At 29.5% G+C, this 25,540-nt stretch overlaps 1 protein-coding gene across 2 annotated transcripts in view; it reads right to left on the minus strand.

Annotated features, from left to right (window-relative positions):
• Nucleotides 1-25,540, minus strand: part of sif (guanine nucleotide exchange factor still life) — a 1,284,896-nt gene that overhangs the window by 786,853 nt on the left and 472,503 nt on the right. The window lies entirely within an intron of this gene.

The raw sequence follows: 25,540 nt of genomic DNA on the forward strand, positions 1-25,540 counted from the left end.
TTCAAATAAACTATAAATTGTTTGGACCGTTTTGATGAAAATATATATATATATATATATATATATATATATACATAAAAAAAAAAAAAAATTTAAAATACCTGACGCCACCACGCGTACAGTTGTCGCAACTCGACCTATCAATTGTGTGTGAGTGTATCTGTTTACTATAAACTTAAATGTGTTGAGTACAAACCTAAAACTGTCTTAATAGCAAGAAAGAAAAAACTCAAATAATTTTTATCACGGGTATATTTTTTTTAATGTACAAAAAATAAATCTTTAAATATATTTTTAATCATAATATTAACAGGAATGAAATTTGTTTTTTATTTTTTTATTTTACTGCGATTTGATGGACTATATTTTCAGTTAATCCCTGAGGGGTATAAACGAACAAACTTGATGGTCTGCCAACCCCTGAACACGAAATATTTAACTGGCCATGGGAAAAGCACGGATTTTCTAGATCCAACCCACAAATTGACATTGTTTAATCTTGTGACTTATTTATAGTAATTGCGAATGCCAAGCGAATTGGAAATTGCAAACGTTTGAATGGAATGGACGAGTCTGAAGGGATCATTGGAATCCGTGGTAGAAGAACAACTTCACCTTGAAATTTGCCGTTTAAACGGTAGCTTGAAGAACATTGCCCATGATTTTTTTTTATGACCAATCGCGTTCCATTACATATCTTTGGTGCATTCAAATTTCGAAGCAAAATGATTGGTGAACAAATCTTCAATCGCAACTTATGTGGTGGCATTCCAGCCAGTGAATTCAAGAATTTAATAGGATAGTTAGCAAATTCCTCAGAATCGACAACAGTGTCGATCGATTTGAATGATATTTCATTGCCAGGCAATGACCGTTGTATTTTTAATTAATTTCATCGACATATATATTTTTTGCGGCCAAAATAGCTCGCTTACGTAGCCACGCATGATTAGTATAATTACCTGGTAAATCTGGAAATATACTTTCAATCAAAGCATCTTTATGGTATACTTTCAATTAAATTTAAGTGTAAATTAAAAACAATTTTAGAAAATTTTTTATAAAATTAATCAGCTATAAAAATTATAACTTCATTTTTTTAAATATACTTTAAATTATAATTACTATAAGTAACTTATACTTTAATTTTATAAATGTTATAATTTATTTTACAAACTTACGTTTTCATTTTTAAGGAGCCGATAAATACTTCATAAGTTTCATAAAATCAAATGAGAATTGACAATTTAAATTTGTAAATTAGGTTGATTGTTATTGATGATAAATTATTGATTGTTATGAATGTACGTGTATACATCATTAAAATTCATGAAAAATCATGTAAAATGCTCACTTCAATACTGTACCTTACAAATTTGCACATTGTTTTTTTTTTTAATTACACTTTAAAACGTTATTTCAATAAATACTAATATAATATTTTCAATAAGCGCCCAATTCAATGTAATAACAACACTAAGCTACGAAGCAAGTAACTGATATGCGAAAAAGCAACAAAATAAAAAAATTTCCTAGAATCCGATCGCAGCACCAACTACCGGGTCTGACTGATATGCCAAAAATTTAAATAACATTTCTAAAACGCGATCGCAGCGCTGCCTACCGGATTCAATTGTGAACCTTAACCATCCCAAAATCAACAATACAAAAATAAATTAATTAATTGAAAAAAAAAAAAAAAAAACATTTTCTATCGGGTCAAATTGTGAATATAAACCATTCTCGAATCAACTTAATTACACACACAAATTTTTTTCAGAATCAGTCCAGCCGTTTAGCAGGAATTTCAGAGCGAATGGATAAGCGAAACTGCTTCAAAATTTGACTGAAAAGTTCCATACCATGAATCTGACACACATAGTTCAAGAGCTAGTTTATATATGAATGGTAAAAACAACCGATTCATATCTTAAACTCAGTTTGGATTTTATCTATAAATGATAATTATTATTAACAAAACTAATCTTTTATTTTTTTAACCTCCGGGACCACCGTTACTTCGGAGGATTGATATTACTTCGGAGGATGAGATGAATGAAAATATTTGTAGCGTGTGAAAATGCCATGCCTGACCGGGATTAGAACCGGGGACCTCCACATGAAAGGCCGAGACGCTACCACTCGTGCCACAGAGGCCGGCAACAAAACTAATCTTTCACCTTTTCTTTTTTCCTGTTTTATCCTCCGGTAACTACCGTTTAGATAATACTTCAGAGGATGAATGAGGATGATATGCATGAGTGTGAATGAAGTGTAAGTCTTGTACATTCTCAGTTCGACCATACCTGAGATGTGTGGTTAATTGAAACCCAACCACCAAAAAACACCGGTATCCACGATCTAGTATTCAAGTCCGTGTAAAAATAGCTGGCTTTACTAGGACTTGAACGCTGGAACTCTCAAATTCCAAATCAGCTAATTTGGGAAGACGCGTTCACCACTAGACCAATCCCGTGGGTTAACAAAACTAATCTGACTGATTTGAACCGAACACTATACTCAAGTATATATTAAGAAAAATTTCTCTAATATATTTAACATACAATACAATCATAATTTTTACAATCATTACATTATTTATTTAAACTTTCTTAAATAAATTAAAATAATAAAAAGTATTACAATGATTTATTAAACTAGAAATAAATAACAAATATTTTTAAAATTTAGATCATATAATGAATCAAAATGTAATTAAGGTTATTTTTAGAAAAATTATTTTTCAAATTAAAAAAAAGTAACAAATCAGAGAAATTTATAATAAAAGTTTTACTTAGAGAATCATTTAATTTTATCAAAAAGCCTCTATGATGAAAAAAAAATCTTTAATGTTTTTGTAATAAGTAACTTGAGAATGATGATAAGATTTTCCAAACGATCTGATTCAATTGATATGATATGTTACAAAGAATAGTCTCAGATTAAAAAAAATCGTTTACAGTGAAAAGAAATAAAAAATAAAGTTTTTATTATTAAGAGTTTTTTAAACTTTTTTTAACTAAGAAAAAGTTTGTTTTATTATGGCGTTGTTTACAATTTTAATGTTAACAAAAATTTAAAACTTATAAAATTAATAATAAATTAGTAGACAACATCGATAAATCTATTTAACTACATGAAAATAACACGTCAAAACAAACTCAGCAGTTTTGAGCAACCTTATTTCAAACTTAAAGAAAGTTTACTTATGATTTGTTACACGTTAAGTCCAACATGAAATAAATTATATTCATATAACAGAAAAAGTTGAATATTAGTACTCATCATAATTTTAAAATAATGCAATTTTCATAAAAAATAATTTATTGTAAATTAAATATGTTTTAATTAATGATGGCAGTTTTATCGCTAAAACGAATATATACAAGATACGGTATAAATAAGATAAAATACATTTTTTAAAACACAAAAATGTTTAGATATTCAAATATTTTTATATATTAAAATTTTCCTCTTTATTACTGAGAATTAGTAATTATTTTATATTATTTATACTTGCAAATTTGATTACTTTTTAATAAAATGACAAGCTATATATTAATTTGTATATTTAAAATTTTATGCATCCGTTAATTAATCACGAGTTGTCTCCTTTGATATTTATTAAAGAAAGAATTTTTAATTAATAAATTATTACGAAAAGAAAATGGTTTCAGCGAAAAAACATGTAAAAAGTATAATAGACTAAGTGGCGGTTTGCTGCTTAGCAGCATTATTATTACAGACCCATCGGGTTGGTCTAGTGGTTAACGCGTCTTCCCAAATCAGCTGATTTGGAAAGTCGAGAGTTACAGCGTTCAAGTCCGAGTAAAGCCAGTTATTTTTACACGGATTTGAATACTAGATCGTGGATACCGGTGTTCTTTGGTGGTCGGGTTTCAATTAACCACACATCTCAGGAATGGTCGAACTGAGAATGTACACTTCATTAAATGTACACTTCGTAAATGTACACTTCATTTACACTCATACATAATCATCCTCATTCTTCCTCTGAAGAATTATCTAAACGGTAGTTACCGGAGGCTAAACACGAAAAAGAGCGCATTATTATTACAAAATGTTATATATTTTTAAAAAATCAACTACAAATCTACATCATTTACAACACGTCCCACCGCTATCCCCTTTATTTTCTCTTTCGTTTCCTACCACAGGTAAGATGCGTACAGAAAACCTTCTTCCAGTCCATCCAGAAGTTTTACCGGACGGTCGGGATGGATTTCTTTTTTATTCTGCTAAAAATGGCCCGCAAATATATCATCAAGCAATGACAGACCTTAAAAGTGATTTTCCCAGAGTAATAACCTCGGAATTTCCTCAATTATTAAGGAATAAATGAGGATTTTTTTTTAGAGGGGACTCAAGTTTGGGGTCCGGTGACACTTGATAATATATTTGTTGGCCATTCAGAACAGAATTAAAAAAAAATCAGTCAAGTCCATCCAGTAGAACGCCCAGACGGAGTGGAAATAGGTTTTCAGTTCAATCAGCTTATTATATAATTTAAGAAAAAATAATTCTTAAGGAAAGAAAAAAGAAGTAATTTCTCAGATAACTAGGCGATATAAATATTTCGTAAAAATAGAATTTTTGGGTTTACTAAATAGTAGACGAAGAAATTTAGAAAGTTTGTTGTATACCTGAAAATTTGCTTAAAAGTGTGTAAAAGAAAAATATAATTTTTGTAAAGAAATACAAAAATTTAATATGTGATACGTAAAACATAAAATATACAAATCAAATACAAACAATAAATTAATCACTGAATAGAAAACCCACGTTATTATTAATATTTTATTTAAATCATAACAATAAAATTTCATTCTACGACAACAATTCTACGAGACGGATGAAAATCATCAATTTTCATGAAGAAAGTGCTTTTAATAAAAATTATATGTTTTCATTCACGTATTTAAATGATGTGATTTGATTTATGTTTAAATGATATTATTTTTATTTTTTTTAAAATAAATACCTGAAGATAGCACTGGGCGTATATAACCTTTTTTAATTCTGCATAAGTAATATTTAATCATAAATATTATGCTAGAAATAGTCCACAAAATTAAACTAAATTTTATTAATATAATAATAAATAGTGAACAGGTATAAGGTAACGAAGATTATGTGTTATGTGGAGGGAAACAGATGAAATATGGAGGGGAACCGATAAGATTACAAACTAGTTTAATAGTGGGAGTCGAAGTTGGAAACATGGTAGTGGGGATTTTGGGTTAAAATGGAGGAAGACAACCAATACACAAAGAAAGAGATAAAACTAACAAATTATTTTGTTGATGGTTGTCGAGGTAAGATTTTACCTTCCTGAAAAACAGTATCACCTCAATTAAAGTAACCTCCGCTACTTTAGTAGCGGAGGTATAACTGGAAAAGCTTTGTATAAATAGGTGTGTGTGTATATATATATATATATATATATATATATATATATATATAAAACCATCCCCGTCACAGGATCCTCCGTGCTACATGGTTTCCCACCACGGTCAATTTTTTTTTTAATTTCCTTTTTTAGTCAAGCAACCGAGGTAGGTTCAACCAGTTGCGTCGGACATACAGTTATAAAGGCAGTAGCTGTGTTAGTTGATCCTTCGCGCCGAACAGCATCCCACCCCTTAAAAAATCGAAATTAAAAAAAAACACGAAAATCTCTTTTAGTTATTTATCTGAAAAGCATTGGCAAGCCCAAATCTATGAATATCTCATTTAATTTAGTCGGAAATAAGGAAAATATTTTTTACCTTTCTTCACCCCTTTTAAGATAAAATTTAAAATGGGGTTTTCGATATTCACATGAAGATTACATACACCAAAATTCAAGGTAATATCTTCTCTTCTTACTGAAAAATTAAAGAAAATAGCAAAATTTAATCTCAAATTTAACCTCAAAGAAATTATTTCTTATTTTCACTTCCATCAAAGAAGAACGTGAATACAAATTTTCAATAATTTATCTTCAGTAGTTTTTACTGGGCGTTCATTATGGATGACTCACATGTTATTTTATATCTAGTGGTATCTGCGAGTTTGTTACTCCTTCACGCAAAAACTATTCAATCAATTGAGGTGAAATCTTGCATGAACATAGTTTTTATATCTGGAAATAATATTATTACTACGAAATATTTCGTCGTTACATGATGGTGACAGTTTTAATGGCTTGCGGTAATAGCAGGATATGTTCTTTGACATTCCACTTTATTATATCCAAATAAAATTCGCAGACCACTCGCAGAATTTGAAATTAAATTTTCTATAAAAAAAAGGTTATTTGTCTTTTTCGATATCCCTTTAGGTTATAGATAAAAGTACCTTTAAAGGTGTGAAGTGTACGGCGAGGCGACTCAACCAACATAATCACTGTTACTGTATGTGCGATGCGATTGGCTGCATCTGTCTCTTGTTACTAGTCTAGAAAACATAAAGAAATTTAAAAAACTGAAAAAATAATTACGATCACATCCTCGTAGTGTTTGTCAGATAACGCTAAAACCGTGCAGAATACTTTTTTTTACTCGTACGAAGGACGTGTAACCAGTTAAAAATAACTACTACATTTAAGATGGTGGGCCGACTATTCGGGAAACCCGCATACTTATACATAAGATTACTCAAAGTTTCGAGTCCTGTGTTAACAAAACAGTTACTCTGAAGAAATTACAATACACTGATAGTTTTTATGTACTGAACAGGCTTTAACTGTTATTTATTAGTATTATTCTAACAAGCATGAGGTGATCTAGTGAGGAGCCCTCTCGCTAGACTTATGAAGCGTTTACCCCACCGGGTTGGTCTAGTGGTGAACGTGTCTTCTCAAATTAGCTGATTTGGAAGTCGAGAGTTCCAGCGTTCTAGTAAAGTCAGTTATTTTTACACGGATTTGGATACTAGATCGTGGTTACGGTGTTCTTTGGTGGTTGGGTTTCAACTAACTACACATCTAAGGAATGGTCGAACTGAGACTATTCAAGACTCATTGAGTGTTCATTTACACTCACATACGTATCATCCTCATTCATCCTCTGAAGTAATACCTGAATGGTAATTCCCGGAGGATACACAGGATAAATAAAAAAGGTGTTCTCCGATAAAACCAAAGCCACCAGAATTAATTCGACACTAGGAAACTAAACGTCCGGATCATAAAAAAAAATTCCTGGAATTTTTTCGAAGACTACACTTCATTTACACTCATACATATCATCCTCATTCATCCTCTGAAGTATTATCTGAACGGTAATTACCGGAGGCTAAAAAGGAAAAAGAAAGACGAGTGAAGCGAGTCCTGACCGGCCAGTGGATGATATTTGTGTGGATGTATTTTTCAATATGAAGCACTTCACAAAGCTTAAAATTGTTAATTAAAACTAGTGATAATATATTTTAGTAAATATATGATTTATTACATTAAGGAAAACATAGATGATTTTAAAAATAATATTGTGATACTTTTTGTTTTATATTTATATAAATAATAAGGTGTGTTTATTTATCTAATTATAAAAATTTACAATGATATATAACGTAAATTGATAATATGGAAATGAAAAGACAAACAACGCTAAACCTACATAAGAAAAAAGAAGGGAATTTTAATATCTTTAAAAACTTTCACTTTGGTGAATTCATGAATTTATCGTCAAAATAATTAGGCAGTAATATAAACAAAATAAAATATTTGAAAAAAGTTCATATTAAATATAAATACGCAGTCTTTGTTTTATATAATAAACATAGACGATTCATTAGAATTTTGTATTTAATCCTAGACTTCATCTTCAAAAAAGCTACTTAAAGCGAGATGAAGTTTTAATTAAGGATTTCTTATCTAGACTTGGCTTGTATTCATTCGCATAACTGATTAAAAAAAAAAAGTTGAAATATTTAAAAAATAAACGGTAAAAGAATAAAACATTTATTTAAATATTTATATTTTAAGTCGAAGTTGAAAAATTTAATTCTTTTCTTTTTTCTTCTTATATATTATATTGTATTACGATAAATAAGATATCTAAACTGCACTCTTGAAAATCTAATACTTTTGAATAATTACAAAAGCAATTAAGTTTAAAATCTCAAATTTGATTTTTTCAAACATTGTTCGAATCGATTTTCATCCATTTTTAATGATATATATGTACTATTTAACATACTTTATACATATTTTGATTACCAGAAAATTAAAAATATGTATATAAATATAAAATAATTCATGACGAAAGCTCTTAAATATCTCTATTCCAAAAATATAAATATTCTAGAATCCAAAACAGACGGAAAAGTTTGTAAAAGAAGAACTGTAGAAAACAATGAACACAGAAAAAAATTTGATGTAATCAGAAAATGAAATATCGCTTTCTACGGTTGTTTAAAAAGAATGAACTGTACCAGGCTCCTTACACGCTTACAATCTTAAAACCAATTAACTGGAACAGAGAAAATGAAAGAGACATGAAAGAAATGAAAATAACAAGAATATATCTAAGAACGTAAGTGTTCACCGCTGAGAAAGAAATTACAAAATATCACAGGTTTCTAAGAGAAACAAAATCAATGGAAGAAGTATACCTGTAAAAAAAAAAAAAATAAATAAACACTGAGACATGATGGAGGAAGTGTGGAAGTAAAAGAAACTGAGAAGTGAATGACTCGAAATAATTTGTAGTGGTTAAAACGGAAAAATTTATACATTTTTTTGTTTTAATACGGCATACAAAATATTTACTACTTATTACCTTACATCAGTAAACGTTTTACCCGAATTTCAAATAACAAATGCAAATTAATTAAGATATAATTATTTTTTTTAAAATAAAACGTTTCCTAATTGAATTACTTTGTTTAAACCTACTGTGCTGTTTTAACAAACTTCATTATTCAGTTAATAAAAGTGGAAATCATCACGGTTGGTTCCTATAACATGACGGCATAGCGCACACAGCTAACAGGTCAATGACTTCATAACTAAATGTCTTTGGTGAATAGATCAGTTCGAGGGTTATTGCTTGATCGCCCGATCTGACTCACTCAGATTATTTTCTGTAGGGGGCAGCGAAACAAGTATTGTACCGCAACAGATCATTGACGATTGACGAATAAAAACCGCAATAACGCCATACGTACGAGACATTCCAGCAAAACAGCCGGTTCAAAAACAAAATGAAACATGTGCAGTGTTGTATTGATGTTGGAGGAAGTCGTTCTCAACATATTTTATAAACTATTCCAGTTATTGTAATATCCGTTTCTGTAAAATAATGAAATAAAAATACAAAGTAATAATTAAGAAAGTTTCGTCTTTACACTTACATAATTCCAGTGCACAGCAACTTTCCGAACGCACTGTATTATACAGAATGAGAAGTGGCTTTATTTTACAGAGAATTTAAGCCGCTTTGGGGTTTTATTGACAAACTGGATGGAGTTAAGCTAGTTTGTTGTTTGACTGGAACAAACCTATATAAAGTTTGTTCCAGTTGAGTCCGGTCTGGATTAAGAGAAAAACCATCACCGAGGGAAAATTTTCCATTGTTTCCGATTTCCTATATGACGAAAATCCTATTGAGATAAAAAATTATATTTCGATTCAATAGTTTATCTCGTCCACAATATAATAAAGCAATAAGATAATACAAATTACATTTCATTGCTATAAATACACATACGCGCGCACACACACACACACACACACACACACACACACACACACACACACACACACACACACACACACACACACACACACACACACACACACACACACACACACATATATATATATATATATATATATATACATACGTTGTATGTTGTATGTGTACGTGCGTGTATATAGATTATTAGCCCTAATTCTCCTAGATGAATAAAAAAAAAAAAATATATATATATATATACAGGTGTCCCATATAAAACGCAACCCATCAATCACTCATCATGAAATTTCAAAAGTCAAGCTTACTCCCCTACTCGTTACTGAAATGGACTCGTCCAACATCTGAACATCGCGGCGACGCAGTAGAACACTACCGATAGTAACAACAATGCAATCATAACGCTCAGTGTATTGTTAGAGACAAGATAGTGTTTACGCTAGATGAAAGTGTTTTCATTGTTGAGTCGTACTTCAGTACGAAATCAGTGGTTGCAGTGCAAAATTTGTTTCGCCATAATTACCCAGATAAACCAGCTCCTAACAAAACATCAGTATTAAGGTTAGTTGCAAAATTTAGAGAGACCAATTCTGCTAATAACAAGGAACACAAAAGATCTGCGTCAGTGTTGAATACAGATACAGTCACTGAAATCAAAGACCGATTACTCGCCTCGCCAAATAAATCGATCAGACGTTTGTCTGCTGAAATTAATTTGTCTAAATCAACTGTTCATCGGGAGACCAAACGATTACAATTACGACCTTATCGCATTCAAACGGTTCATCAACTTCTTGAGCCCGACAAAGAAAAACTGCTACAATATTGTCAACGGTTCCGTCGATTTCTGCGAGAGGGAATTAATGTTATGGATTCGTTATTTTTCACAGATGAAGCACGTTTTCATTCGGATGGCTACGTAAACAGCCAAAACAGTAGAATTTGGAGTGCTGAAAATCCCCACGTTTATCACAAAAAACAATTACACCCGCAGAAGTTAGGCGTGTGATGCGCGATATCGCTGAAGAAAATAATCGGTCCTATTTTTTTCGAGTACACCATTAATGCAGAACGATATCAGGATATTTTATTTCAGTTCATCGCACTCTTGGAAGAGGAAAACAGACACTGCTGGCTACACCATGACGGTGCGACGTCGCACTACGCAGGTTCAACTTCTGATTTCGTTGAGGAATTCTTTGGTAATCGTGTTATCGGTCGAGGCTTGTGGCCAACAAGATCTCCAGATTTGACTGCGGCAGATTTTTTTCTATGGAGTTACCTCACAGGAAAAGCCTACAGCAACAAACCACGAACACTTGAACGATTGAAAGTCAATATCGAACAAGCTGTATTAAATATCCAGCCACAAACTTTGAAAAAAGTTGCAAGAAACACTGTAAAAAGAATTGAAGCTTGTATTCAAGAAGATGGCGGCATTTACTCTAAATGTAAGGTAATGGATGGTAATAATAAAAATTACATTTACGTTTACACATGCCTTTTTATTATTTCAATACCTACCAATATAAGGTTGGGTTGCGTTTTATATGGGACACCCTGTATGTGTATGTATGTATGTATATATATATATATATATATATATATACACTGATTTTAAACTACGGAAACGGTTTAAAATTTCAAAACCGAGGGATATTTTGAGGTAGAAACAATTACAGATTTACATAGTTGCAACATTTCTACTTTAAGGTCGAATTATACTAACCGGAACGTCACCGTCCCGTCACGGACAGGCACCGTCACGTCAAACCTGCTGCTCATTCACACTATCCGTCAAGCGGTCATCCTAACTGTACATACAAATATTTCTTAAGAAATATTTGGGTAAAGAAAATATTAGCCAGAAGAAAGCTGGTTAGAGAATATCATACATTATTTAGGGAATTGCAATATGATGAAATTTCCTTTTACAAATACTTTCAAATTAACAGAGATCACTTTTATGTCCTATTATCCAAAATCGAAAAACATATTCATAAGCAGAACACTACATTTCGAGAAGGTATTGCCCCTGAAGAAAAATTAATGGTGTGTTTAAGAAATGGACTGCAAGATAAAATACGTTTTTTTTTAAAAAATCATTTTTATTAATACTAAATATTAGTTATGGCATAACTAGAAATTTTATTAACTAAGAAATGTTAATCAAAAGAGTTTTTTTAAAGTATTTTTTATTAAAAATGTGGTTTTCAATGCGCAGTCGCTAAGCCGCAACTGGATAATCCTTTTTGCGTCTCCTTTTTAATCTTGTAGATGTGCCCATTCCAAATTTGAAACTACTGCAAAGAGCTTTGATTTCGTCATGTGATGATAGTATGGGGAAACTGCTTTGACTGCAGCAGATAACCTATTCATCAATAAGATGACTTGTACATTTTGAGGCCGACTCCTTTTTCGTACAAATTAAGTATTTCATTATCACTGCAGTGGCAGAATCTGGTTTGGGTTTCTTTTTAGCGTAATGAAATGGCGCTGCCATTCATTTCAGAGGTTTTACATTGGATGGTTTCACATGCTCACAATCGGCACTCTGTTCCATGTCATTAAAATGATTATTTTCGATATTTTTATTGTTTTCCCTCCCGTCGGTGGATCTTTACAATGCAGGTCCCTGTCAATATTCCTTAGGGTTTCCCGCTATTTAAAAAAGGAACCACGAAGGACACTGCATCTTCGTATTTCCACATTTTTTTGTATCAGCTGCCTGTCCGCTTTTCAAATTTCGTTTTTTGATTGTCTTCCGAAGTTGATCTCGGAGAGACACCTACCTTACTTTGCAAGCTGGCTCTAGAAAGGAAAAAATAAATAAATGGTTCATATTCAAGTTTCTTTTGAGTATTTGCTACTGTTTAGGTAACGCTAATTCTTTTGTTCTAAATTTTTATCTACTAGGGACTCATTTCAGAACATCTAATTTAGTTATCGATTAGGACATTTTTACAAAGCATTATATAATCAAATAAGTCTGTAAAGCTGTAGTAGATAAATTGATGCCAGAAGTAATGCCGATAATAAAATCTTATGTACTTTTTATTTTTTTTAGATGTGTATATGTAATTTAATAGGAGTACAAGGAAGTAATGTGGTGTCCACATCAGATTTATTTTAGTCAGGTCACTGTAACAAAAAAATTACTTAAAATTGAATTATAATTATGAAAATGATAATTTATCAACCTGAAAATTATTATTATTATTATAAGTCTTAAAAATAATATAATTTGCCATTATAAATGTGCATTGTTAAAAATGAGCAATTCGTAAAAATGTTATTTAGTAAAAAAATTACTAAACTATTATACATTCATCTACGCACCATACATAAGTAAATTAAAATAAATAATATATGTGATTTTAATCATCTTTACTTTTATAATACTGTGTTAGAAAAAAACTGCTTTTGTAATTACACAATATTTTAATAAACCATGTTTACCTTACGCACGCGTTAATGCATGCGTGTAATATATATAATGTTGGAAGTATAATTCTCATGAAAAGCATTTAGGCATTAATGAAAAAAAGATATTTAGACACTTCTACGTTAATGATCACCAGCACTTTCTATTTTACAAGAGAATTTGTTAAAAATTCTTTAAAAAATATATGTAACATGAAAAAAATAAAAGAGAAGCAATTAATACAAAGGTAGACTCTACATACACAGTAGTTAAGACGAAGAAGTAGTTATGTTTCTCCTTTTTATTGCGCTGTTGTACTTACTTTTCCGAGCTTTTTATTTCCTGACTTTCTAAAAGGGTTTTCTTCTCGCAGTTAAAACGAAAAATCGTGAAAAGAGTGAGGATATATTTACTCGACCGTTTATCCGCGCGAGTATATTGTTTGCGTGCGAAGTACACAAAAAAATCCGACCATAATATATATATATATAGAAAATGATTTTCAGACTTTCATATAATAATACCTGTTTTTTTCTCTTTATCATACTGACAAAACATATAATACACACCCAGATCGTAACCAGAACACAGAAAATAAACGAGCGAATGTTTACCTTTTATACTATAAATCCAGCACTTAAATGATTTAATTGAAAAAAAATAATAATATAGAATAAAATTGAAAAAATAAAATTTAATGAATTCTTTTTACTTGGATTCTTCACGGAATGCATTTGAGTTCAACAACAAATTGTTATGTATAGGCTATGAATGAAAAAATAAAAATTAAAAAACTAATATTTAAATGAAACACAAAAGTTAAAATATATGTAACCCCATTGGTGCTTCACAGCGTTATTACAATGTATATTTTTTAAAAATCTGATGTGGACAACACACGATTTCCGTGTACCCCTATTAAATTACATATACACATTTTTTTAAAATGAAAAATGCATAAAATTTTATTTCGTTAATAACTTCTGATATTTCTTCAACGATTTGTCGCAATCGTCACTTTATCCACACATTTGATTTTTAACATTCTCCTATAGTAGCGCATTTCAAAAGCTTTTAATCTTTTTTTCTCAGGTACTCCGATCGTCCAAGTTTTACTTCCATATAAAGCTACGTTCCAAACATATACTTTCAAAAATGTTTACCTAGCGTTTAAATTAATTTTTGATGTAAGCAAATTATACTTCTTACTGAAATCGCGTTTAGCTTGTGCTATTCGGCATTTTATATCGCTCCTGCTTCGTCCATCTTTAGTAATTCTACTTCCCAAATAACAGAACTCTTCTACCTCCGTAATCTTTTCTCTTCCTATTTTTATATTCAGTGGCTCATCTACATTATTTCTACTACATTTCATTTTGTTTCGTTTTGTTCCTGTTTATTTTCCTGCGGTAGTTTTTGCGTAGGACTTCATCCATTCCATTCATTGTTTCTCCTAAATCTTTTTTACTCTCGGCTAGAATTATTATATCGTCAGCAAATCGTAGCATCTACCTTGCACTGTTACTTCGGAACTAAATTGTTCTTTTACATCATTAACTTCTAGTTCTATGTAAAGATTAAAGGGAAACGGGGATAAGGAACATCCTTGTCGACTCCCTCTTTTATTACGGCCTGTTTCTTATGTTTTTCGATTATTACTGTTGCATTTTGGTTCCTGTAAATGATAACAATTTTTCTTCTATCTCTATACTTGAACACTAAATTTTTTGGAATGGCTGAACATTTTATTCCAGTCTATGTTATCAAATTTCTTTTCTAGGTCTATAAATGCTAAAATTCATATAATAAATATCTAATTTTAATTAATCGTTAAGCTAGTGTATTAACACTTTGAATGAAAAATTTTCTTTATTTAAAAATGTCGAAAAAACGTTTTTTCTACATCAAAATAAATCTAAAACATGAACTCATTTTTATCAATTTTTGAAGAAAAATATTATAACGATAAAATATTGGGGTTAAAATAAATAAGGAACAATTATTTATAAAATTGGAAAAAATACATAAAAGAATTTAACAAAAAGAGCTCTTTAAATATTAAATATATGACTAAAGGAAGAATATTTTTATAGGCAACAGTTATATTAAGGGTGTCAACAAAATTGATGGTTTTAGCAAGCAACGTAAAAAAAAGAAACATTATGATTATAAACAAATGATAGAAGATTTTTTACGCAGTATGGTAATTTAGAATGCGACGTTAAACCACACTGTTGTTGGTTACAGTAGTTATGAATACAAAAAGTACGTTGATTTCGTTTTGTTTTATTTTTCTCGTTGAAAAAAAAACTGCAGTGAAAAATGTAATAAAACTGAAACGTGTAACCTTCGTGTTTTTCAATAAATCACGAATTCTCATCAATAAACTCATATACTACTATAGCTAAACGTACAACCATGTTTATCAATTAAAAAAAAAACATTCAATTTTAACAGTTTGTCAATTATCTTAATTGAAATTGATCCACTAGCTGCAACGACTAATTTATAAATATTACGTAGCCTATACTAATTATTATTTTAACTAGCATTCTATAATTATTATTAATTATTTATTACCCAGGGGATATTAATTATTTTTCTTATAATAAAAAAATAAATGACAAGTAATTACCATAATAACGCGCGCGCGCGTGTGTGTGTGTACAATTCATTCATTAATATAATTTTTTATTGCCAACTGTAAAAGTTATAGCCGGGTAAGTAACAGAAAGAAAAAAATAAAATGTCTTTTTTTTGTGAAATTAAAAGTTATTTCACAATTAAAATAAAAATATTATATAAATAGGAGTGTTTTTCAAACATTTAAATTAATTTTATTAATCATGGCCAGTTGATATTGATAAATAATTTATTTATAAAATAGTTTCCACTTACCAATAATCTTTAATAGTATGTTCAAGCGCTTTCGGATTAGTAATCCATCCTCAGAAACAGTAATGTATTACAATTATTATTATTATTATTATTATTTATTTCAAACAGCATTAATTATACTAACTTGAATTTTAAAAACAAAAATTATAAATATAATAGTTGATCGTCAGAAGGTAAAATTATATTTTACCTTCTGACAATTCTATTAAAGACTACATGATATTGTACAACTACATGATGCTGTAGTAACTTAGGAATTTACATTAATAAATGTATTATAAAAATTGAAAAATTTAAGTTACATTACTGGTTTGTTTTTCTTTTTTTTAATTACTACGTTTTATTCTCAACTATTAAAATACTGAATTATAAGTGCAATTAAAAATAGCTTTGATTGATCTGTCCCTATCGCATTCTTATCTCACAAAACTTAACAACTAAAAAGTTCAAAATACAATTTTTTTTTTGGATTTTGGGCTTTTTTTGGACACTTTTGGTTCAGTCGATTGCAATCAGAAGGGGAGATACACAACTAGATGTTACAACAGTCCTAAATCAATCCAAAATTTCAACATACTACGGCTAATCGTTTTTGAGTTATGCGAGATACGTACATACGTCACACCGAAACTAGTAAAAATGGATTCACAAATGGTCAGAATGGATATTTCCGTTGAAATCTGAAAACCGAAATTTTTCGCGATAACTATACTTGCTTTACTTCGTACAAGGAAGTAAAAGTGAAAAAATTAAATTCCATTCATATAAATTATTTTCAAAAACTTTCTTTTCATCATATTCGGAGTTTTCATTTATAGCAGACGACGTTTGTGATTCCATAGTTAAGTTCCTTCTAAATAAAAGGTTTTTTTGAAACAAAATATTATAAGTTACGTTATACGATTTAAAAATAAAATTATTTAGTTTTCATAATCATCATGGCTTAGTGCTAGAATCTTAAAAGCAACTAAGAATTTATAACATATACAACGTGATGTCATGCTTATATTAAAATTATTTTCAGACAAACCAGAAAAAAACTGTTTGAATAATCATTTTTTAAAGTGACTTAACACAGAATTAAAATCGATTTGAAAAAATATTTTCAATTCATATTTACATAAATTTATTGGTATTAATTCATAAAAAATTATCATTTGTGATAACCTTATTCAGAGCTAGGTTTTTAATTCAATTCTTTATTTTTTCAAACTACTTTTTTATATGAGAAACATTTTTGTTTGGTCTATTTTAATAAACTTAACACACAAATAACGACGATTTTTAAAAAAGTACAAATTTTTCCATTAGTTTTTTTTTAAATGTCCACTTTTAAGTTGAAGTCAATTTAACAATATTTTTTTGGAATTAATTGCTTTTAAATTTGACACTAAACTCAAATACTGAAAACTTAAAAAATAATATCCTCATTCTTTCTCTTTTAATGCGCCCACCTTTTATTTTAAGTTTATTTTGTGAATACAAAAAATAAATTTCTTTACAAAGAATTTAAGCTATTCATTTTGTTTGTCAGCAAGCGCACACACTGGATTATTCCAATTTAAAATAAACAATTGCCAAAAAGTTTACTATTTTTTTCTTTAACCACATATTGACAAAACTAAGGATAAGCTGTTTTGGTAATTTTCAAGTTAAATTTAGCGAGGTTACTTTCCGGTGAAAGTGTTAAGAATCCCTACCCTCCACAGGGTAGGGATAGATTAGAATATAAAGGGCGAATAGAGAAATGTGTGTAAAGTATAGTTTAACTGAGAAGAAAAGGAAGGAGGTACCATGCTGGTGTAAATCTCAGCTGTGTTTAGTAGAAATTGCTTAGTCTCTGTGAATTATTACGCAACTGTTGTGAAAACAGTCCGCCTGGCTGCAAATAACTCTTGGTGGCTGAACAACTGCCCCCTCTCACGAACCCCCGTCCTAATACACTTCTGTATTGTGTGCTATACCAATATAGCCCTTTCCACGTTTTGTCAACCACCCATTACCATCAGTTCCGTTGTATTATTTCTGTAATAACTCAACTGGCAAAATCTAAATTTATTCCATTAACAAATACATGTTGTATATGATAGTTTTACTTCAGTCCACTAAAACAAAAAGTTAGGTACAATTTTAAAGATTAACTTATCGTAATTTTTTATTATCTTTACTTCACCCGTATTTGTATATCCTACACAAAGTGTTTTATTTGATTTTGTATAATTTTACAATTTTCAACGAATAGTCAAATAGTATGATAATCATTTTTTATGCACTGGTACCCATTTGTGAAATAAACAAAACTACTTTTACAGTGTCAGATAAAAGTAGTTTTGTTTATGTCATTTACTTATTTACTACCAATTACGATATTTAACAAATGAAATGTTATTATTAAAGTAAAACATTTTAATCGTGAAATGCATTTTATGATAAACAGTAAGGAAAATTTCGTATTCTAAGTAAAGGAAAAGTGATAAAAATGATAAAAAGGAAGGCAATAATTCTTCAACAGTTTTTATATCAATTTAACACAACATATAAGATAAAATAATTTAAGTACATCAGAAGTTTGGTGATTTTAGATAGAAGATGATACAAATTAAAATCTGATAGATAAAATCCTTTGAAATGGTGAAAGACTTACTAACAGCTTGAAGGATGCCGATTAAATTAAGGAAAAATTCAGTCTTTGTGTAAAGTATGGTATTCATATAGACCTGAGATTTAAATGGTCTGAAACAAAAATAAATGGAAGTTATAGAATATTTTTGAATTAAAATTTCAAAATAAACTTAAAGAAAGAGAAATGAAAACGTAAAAAGTGATAAAGTTTTCAGAGGAATTATAGAAAAAGGAAATTTGATGAAGAAGAAAACATCTTGGTTGAGGAGTACCCAAGCAGAAATTGTTCAACAAAAAATCATAGATAGAGAAAGGGGAGGAAAAGGAAGAAGAGGGCGAAACCGAAAAAATATAGGGTGCCCAGTTGAAATCTTATCAAAAGAAGAAATTCATAAAAAGAAAAAACTAAACAAAACAAGTTAATAAAATTGAATTTTTTTTTAATGATAAGAGGTTTTTCGCTTCGTGATTCTGAGAAAAATTAAAAACTATACTTTTCCTTATCTTACAGTAAAAATAACAGCGATCAACCGGGTAAGTTAGAATAATTAAAACATTAGAAAATTTTAAAGATTTTCTACCTTAAGATTGTGGATTGAAGAGATTAACCCTAAAAAAGATTATAACAATGTGATCGCATTCGTAACATTATATTTAGAAAAAACTTTTTTAAAAACGTTAATAAAAACTAAATTATGTACACCGGAAGTTAAGAATTCCTTTTTTGAAAAATATTTCACGATATTATTTTACGTTCAGCTAAAAAATAGTTATAAAACAAATTTTTTTCCAGATCGTAGAATCCCCTCAAAATCTTTCCATCCGTTATCAAATGTTTTTATAAATTTAACAGGTTCATCTTCCTAAAATACAGGTTTCATGAAAACAAATTTCAAGAATGTAAATTGAATCTCCTGATAATAAAATTCCTAAAAGAGGTCACAAACACAATTTTAGTCTAAACATTTTTGACTAAACGGGGCTCAAAACTTAGACATACAAAATAAGGGTAAGTAATTTTATATCCCTCTCTATTTCCGGTGAAATCTATTGCATCAAAATTTTATGAATATAAAAAGATACAATGAATAATTTATTCTTCGAATGAAATAACAAAACCAGTAGCATAATATCACCTCACGTTCATTTCTAAATTTAGGAAACAATAATTTTTTACTTTTGCAAAAATGGTATGATTTATTACATCACACACAGTATAATTATAATATGTAAATTTATAAAACGAATGTTGATTATTATTTATAAAATTATTCAAGTGATGAGAGATACTAAATATTGAACGTTTGTGAAACATGTTATAAAATTTTGATATAAAAAATAATATTTATACCCCAATAAATCAAGTTAACCACTATAATCATACTACTGTATTAAAATTTTAATTATTTATTTAATCCCCAAAAAATGAAAACAATCAGTATTAAAGTTTGATGAATAGTTGGCCCGAGAATAATAATTTATTTTTTTAAATATATCAGACTTTATTTCAAGTGTATGAACGATTTTATGAAACAATTTATAAGATTGGGAGGATTCTGTAGGCTTAAAGGATAATTAATTAGTGGAAAGCTTAGAGGGAATCTTGACTTGTGGAAAGCCTCTACTTGAAACAAAACTTATTAGTCCTTAAGTCTAATGGTCCAATTAGAATGGTAAACCCAAAATGAAGCACCTTATCTAACTTAATTAAATAGTGGGGATGGTTATATATACGTGTGAGTGTGTGTGTGTGTGTATACTAGCTGCAGGGCGTGCCTACGTCACGCCTCCGCAGCTAGGCCCTCTGGGCGGGTTGCCCAGGCGGGCGGCGTCTCGGAATGAGATTATTAGATGTCCAAAATTGATTACTTCTTGTAAAAAATTTTTTTTTTTTTAATGATGAAATTAATATAACGAAAGTTAAATTAGAAATTTAACTTTTAGTACTGATACTAACGAATTGGGATTTTCCGCTAATGATCGATACATTCCGGTCCCTACTTTTTGATTATAGTCATTATTTTATGAAGATAAACAATCACATAAATAAATAAAAAATACGTAACAAAAATTTTAAAACATCACTAAATTAAACGCACTAAAAGGTAAAATATAATTTAAGGACGGTATCTCAGAATGGATTTGACAACAGCCTTTGATGGTGATATGTAAGATTATGCGAAAGTCATAGCTTCAAATTAAAAATTAAAATTAAAGTGGGGTGCCGCAGCATTCCACTTTTTAAGCCATTCATCACGGATATGAAAAAATTGGCAAAAATCAAATTTTTAATTTGAAGCTATTATAACTTTCAAATTATCTTACATATCACCATCAAAGCTAGTTTACAAATCCATTCTGAAATACCGTCCTAAAATTAATTTTTACATCTTAGTACGTTTAATTTAATACTGCTGTTAAAAAAAAAATTTTTTGTACTTTTTAGTGCATAAGAGTAGTAAGTACTTTTTTAAAGTTCAGTACTTTTCAGCAATATAAGAGTAGTTTTTAAAAGGTTTTTTATATATTTTTTATTTTCTATTTTTTAGTCTTCATAAGTTTATACTGTGTTAGCGCACACCTTTGAGCGTATTTAGCGAAAGATCGGATCGCAACGTTTTACGGTCAGTGAATGCGATCATAACATACGGCTAAGCAATTTAATTTTCGGATATCGAAGATACGGTCGATCAAGAGTGTATCCGATGCGTTAAACAGTTAGCGTTCGATCTGCTAATATATACGCCATTAGAATTGTGACAATTGGACGAGTGGTAGCCGAGATATTACGGTGGCACCCCATCGCACCCTTCCCCAATTTCCGAACGGTACCCCGGGGACACTTGAAAATATTATCATCCGACGGGTACCATTGATGGGGTTATCGTCCACGAGAATCGAAAAAAATTTTGAAAGCGCTAGAACCGTTCCGAGAAATTTGCGATTTACGTACGAAAATTCGTAGCCGGTTAAAAAGTACTAATCCCAAAAAACTTCCATATATATATCGATATATATCGATAAATATTTCGTATATATATGAAATATATACGGTATATCGATATATAATAATATAACAAGTATACACCTGATCATCACGAGATATGTAGTAACGAATCTGGATTTTCCGCTAGTGATCGGTACAATCAGGTGCTAAGCTAAAGGGGATGTACACACTAATACATACAAATGTCCTTTAGTAGGATAGGACGCGCGCGTGTGTGTGCATGTTTAGTTTATTTGTTTAGATCCTTTAAAAGAAATAGACCGATTTAAAAAAAAAATATTCAAATAAATTCAATTCTAAAAATTTTGAACTTAAATTCGAATAAAAAAATTTTAAACTTTATTTTTTCTTTTTGATTTAAAAAAGTCAATATTAAAAGAAGAAACAACAAAATAACTCAACACAATACTTCGGCTTACGAGAAAGTCTTCGTCATTTTTAATAAATTTCCAAATCATTTGTAAAACTCAGCACCAACCTCAAAAAATACAAATAATAGATTTTCTTTCTTTTCACCAAAATAATATTACTCTGTCAATGATTTTTTACACAATACTAATCAAAAATATGATATATCTGCAAAATAAATACACGCTCAAAATAATTTTAAATAGTTAATTAATATTTAGACGTTTTTTTATTTAATATATTTTTATTATTATTATTATTATTTCATGTATTTTAATCACAGATATTTTTTTAAATAATTTATCTACATAATGTATTATTATTATTTTGCTTTCTCCAAACAGTTTTCCAGCTATTGCTGAGTCTAGGAATGTGAATATACGCAAATGCAATTACTTCTAACGGCTTACCAGGCCTAATTTAGCTGCAGATATTATGCAATGTGAAGTGAAAAATGTACCGGTAAACATGTAGCCTGGAATAGACTCAGTCAACCACTCTTGAAACGTGTAGATGATTGAAACTTAACGCAACAAAAGAACACCTAGACTGTTGCTAGACTGTCAATGCTAGACTGTGTATTCACAGTCTAGTCACAGTCTAGCATTGAAATCCATATGAAAGTCTTTACAAGAATTCGAACCACCTTAGAACTATCGACTTTGAAAATCAGCTGACTTTGCGATGATGAGTTTGTCCACTAGACAGTATTATTATATACATATCAGAATAAAAGATTTATTTATTCATTATAAAATAACCGTAATACAATTCCTTAATATACAAAATCAAACAAAAATAACGCAGAAAGAATAAAAAAAGACAAAAACTAAATACAATCGAAATGAATGAGATAAATAAATTCATTGCCGTAAATAAATTATCAAAACAAAAAAAAAAAATAATAATTATTAGCTAATTTTTAAGACCCTCTGAACTTTGACATAAATTTTTATGATTTTGATAACTTAAATTTTCGTTTAAACGGTTTATAATTTTTACTCTTTGTGCATCTTCAACTGATCCTTCTAGGACTATTTTAATCAATTCTTCTTTTCTCTTCCTGTCTACGTTCCAACCAAACTCCTGAGTTTTCCTCCTCATCATCATCATCTGGTGTTCCGCCAGCTGGCAGATTCCTTACTCCACCATTGCCTCTACCCATTTCTGGTACAAAAGGACGAAGAAGATCTGTCTTCTTCGTCCTTTTGAACTGTCATTCAAAAGACGAACTCTGTCGTCTTTGAACTCTGCAAAGTTCATCTTATCTGTAATTTTATTCTTCTTTCTCCCTTTCTTTCTCCTTTCACTGACCCTTCCGATTCAGTTGTCAAGATTCCAATTCCTCTAAGCAAAGATACCAGTTTAGTTTTCTTTTATGTACTTCCCCGCGTAAATGCTCTTTCTTTTTTAATCCTGTTCATTACTTCCTCAATTTAACCGCCCATCGTTTTTTTACTTTCTCCATTATTTTCCATATTAGTTTTCCTATTTTTCATTATTCTGATTAACTTTTACTATTTTCTTATAGATGTAATTTATTATTTTATTTATTTTTTTTAGTCCATTTTACTTTTTTAAAAAATCAATTTTTTTTAGTATAATTTTTATTAAATACTAGCAATCCGGCAATTCTTTGCTATTCCTAGATTTGAGTATATATTAAATGAGCACAGTTGAAAGATCGATAAAATAAAAAAATTAACAGTACAGAACTTCAAAGAATTTAACCTTTCCCTTTCCATTTTCGGATTTTTCCCTACTTACCTTTTCCGATTTCCCTTTCTCCCTTTTTCCTGCGCGTAAATCGGCCCAGTACTTTTTTAGTCTATAGCGGACTGACATTACGAATTGCCTTTAATATATATATATATATATATAAAAGAAGAAGGGACTCTATTTGTATATCTGTTTGTTTGTTTCGTAAATATCACGCGACACCGGCGCCACCTAACGGTTATAGTTTTTGCGAAAATTTTTCTTTTCACGTAACTAATATATATTCTGAATATTAAGCAAATCGGACAATAAATGCAATTTTTCCAAATATCTCAATCCCAGCGCCATCTAGCACGTCCATTTTTTGTAGAGGTATTTCTTTCAATGTAAGTAACACATATTCTGAATATGAGCCAAATCGGACCGTAAATACAATTTTTGAAATATCGACCCCCAGCCCAATCTAGCGGGTACAAACTAATTTAGAAACCTTCGCGGGCGTGCGCACAACAACTTACCAAAGTTTCATCGCAATCGGATGAAACGGTTTAGGAAGGCATACGGGACAAACAAACAAACAAACATTCATTTTTATATTATATATATATATATATATATATATATATTTAAGATAATAGATACATCTTAAAATGTTTACAGAATTAAAAAGATTGTTTCTAAGAAATATAAGGATAAGAAATTAGGAAAGAAAAACAAAAAACAACACGTAAAGATATTGATTACAAATGTAATCAAATCTCTTTGAATGAATTATAGGCTATAATCTAAGTTTTCCCATTTATTTTAGTAAATTTTCAAGCGGTAATATTTTGTACACAAAAATGACGTCAACTTATATACGGTTATTGTATTATGAACCAGTTTTAAAAAATTTAGAAATAAAAAAACATATATAACTTCAAACTGTATATAAAAGCAATTTGTATTAGACAATTCCCCTTGAATTATAAGGAAAACTTACCACGCAACTACCAGTAATTTGTTTGAAAAAATAATTGAAGGGTCTTTGAAATCAGTCTAGTTGATAAGGAGTAAGCGTTAAAAAAACAATGAATTTATAATTAAGAAATTATATTGTATTTTAAGATAAAAATAAAACAATTCTTTTACGTAAAGCCACAATGCATTGTATGTACTTAAGTATTTTTATACTTAAAAAAAAAACAGATTCATATATATATATATATATATATATATATATATATATATATATATAACTCCACGCATAAAATTTAGCCCAACCAACAACAATTTATTATGCTCATATAGAAAATACAGAACATTTATTGTAGGTCATTAATACTCACACGATAACAAATGATATGTCATTAATAACATCATTTTGTAACAATAAACTATTTTACGTGAACAACAGCAACAGTAATATCCATGACAGATAAATATTTAAAATACTGATACCTGTTTATAAAACGACTAATGTAATAATTATTCAAACAAATTAAATGTTATGACGATAAATTCATAATATAATACAACATAATGTATTTTACTAATAAACCCGTGTAAATTAAAGTGTTTAACTAATACAAAACATGTAAATTAATACTATTTGATTCTGTTGTAATCTAACAGTAGATAGGCTTACAATTCTATTACTCAAGTGGAATCTGTTTATCATAATCTTTATTGAATTCAATAAATTGCTGTGAATATTACCCGTACATTCAGTTCACACGAATTATGCCTCGTCCAAAACGCAGGATTTGCCTCTACTTAAAATGT

This window comes from Lycorma delicatula, chromosome 10 (genome assembly GCF_047948215.1).
Source record: "Lycorma delicatula isolate Av1 chromosome 10, ASM4794821v1, whole genome shotgun sequence".
NCBI lineage: Eukaryota > Metazoa > Arthropoda > Insecta > Hemiptera > Fulgoridae > Lycorma > Lycorma delicatula.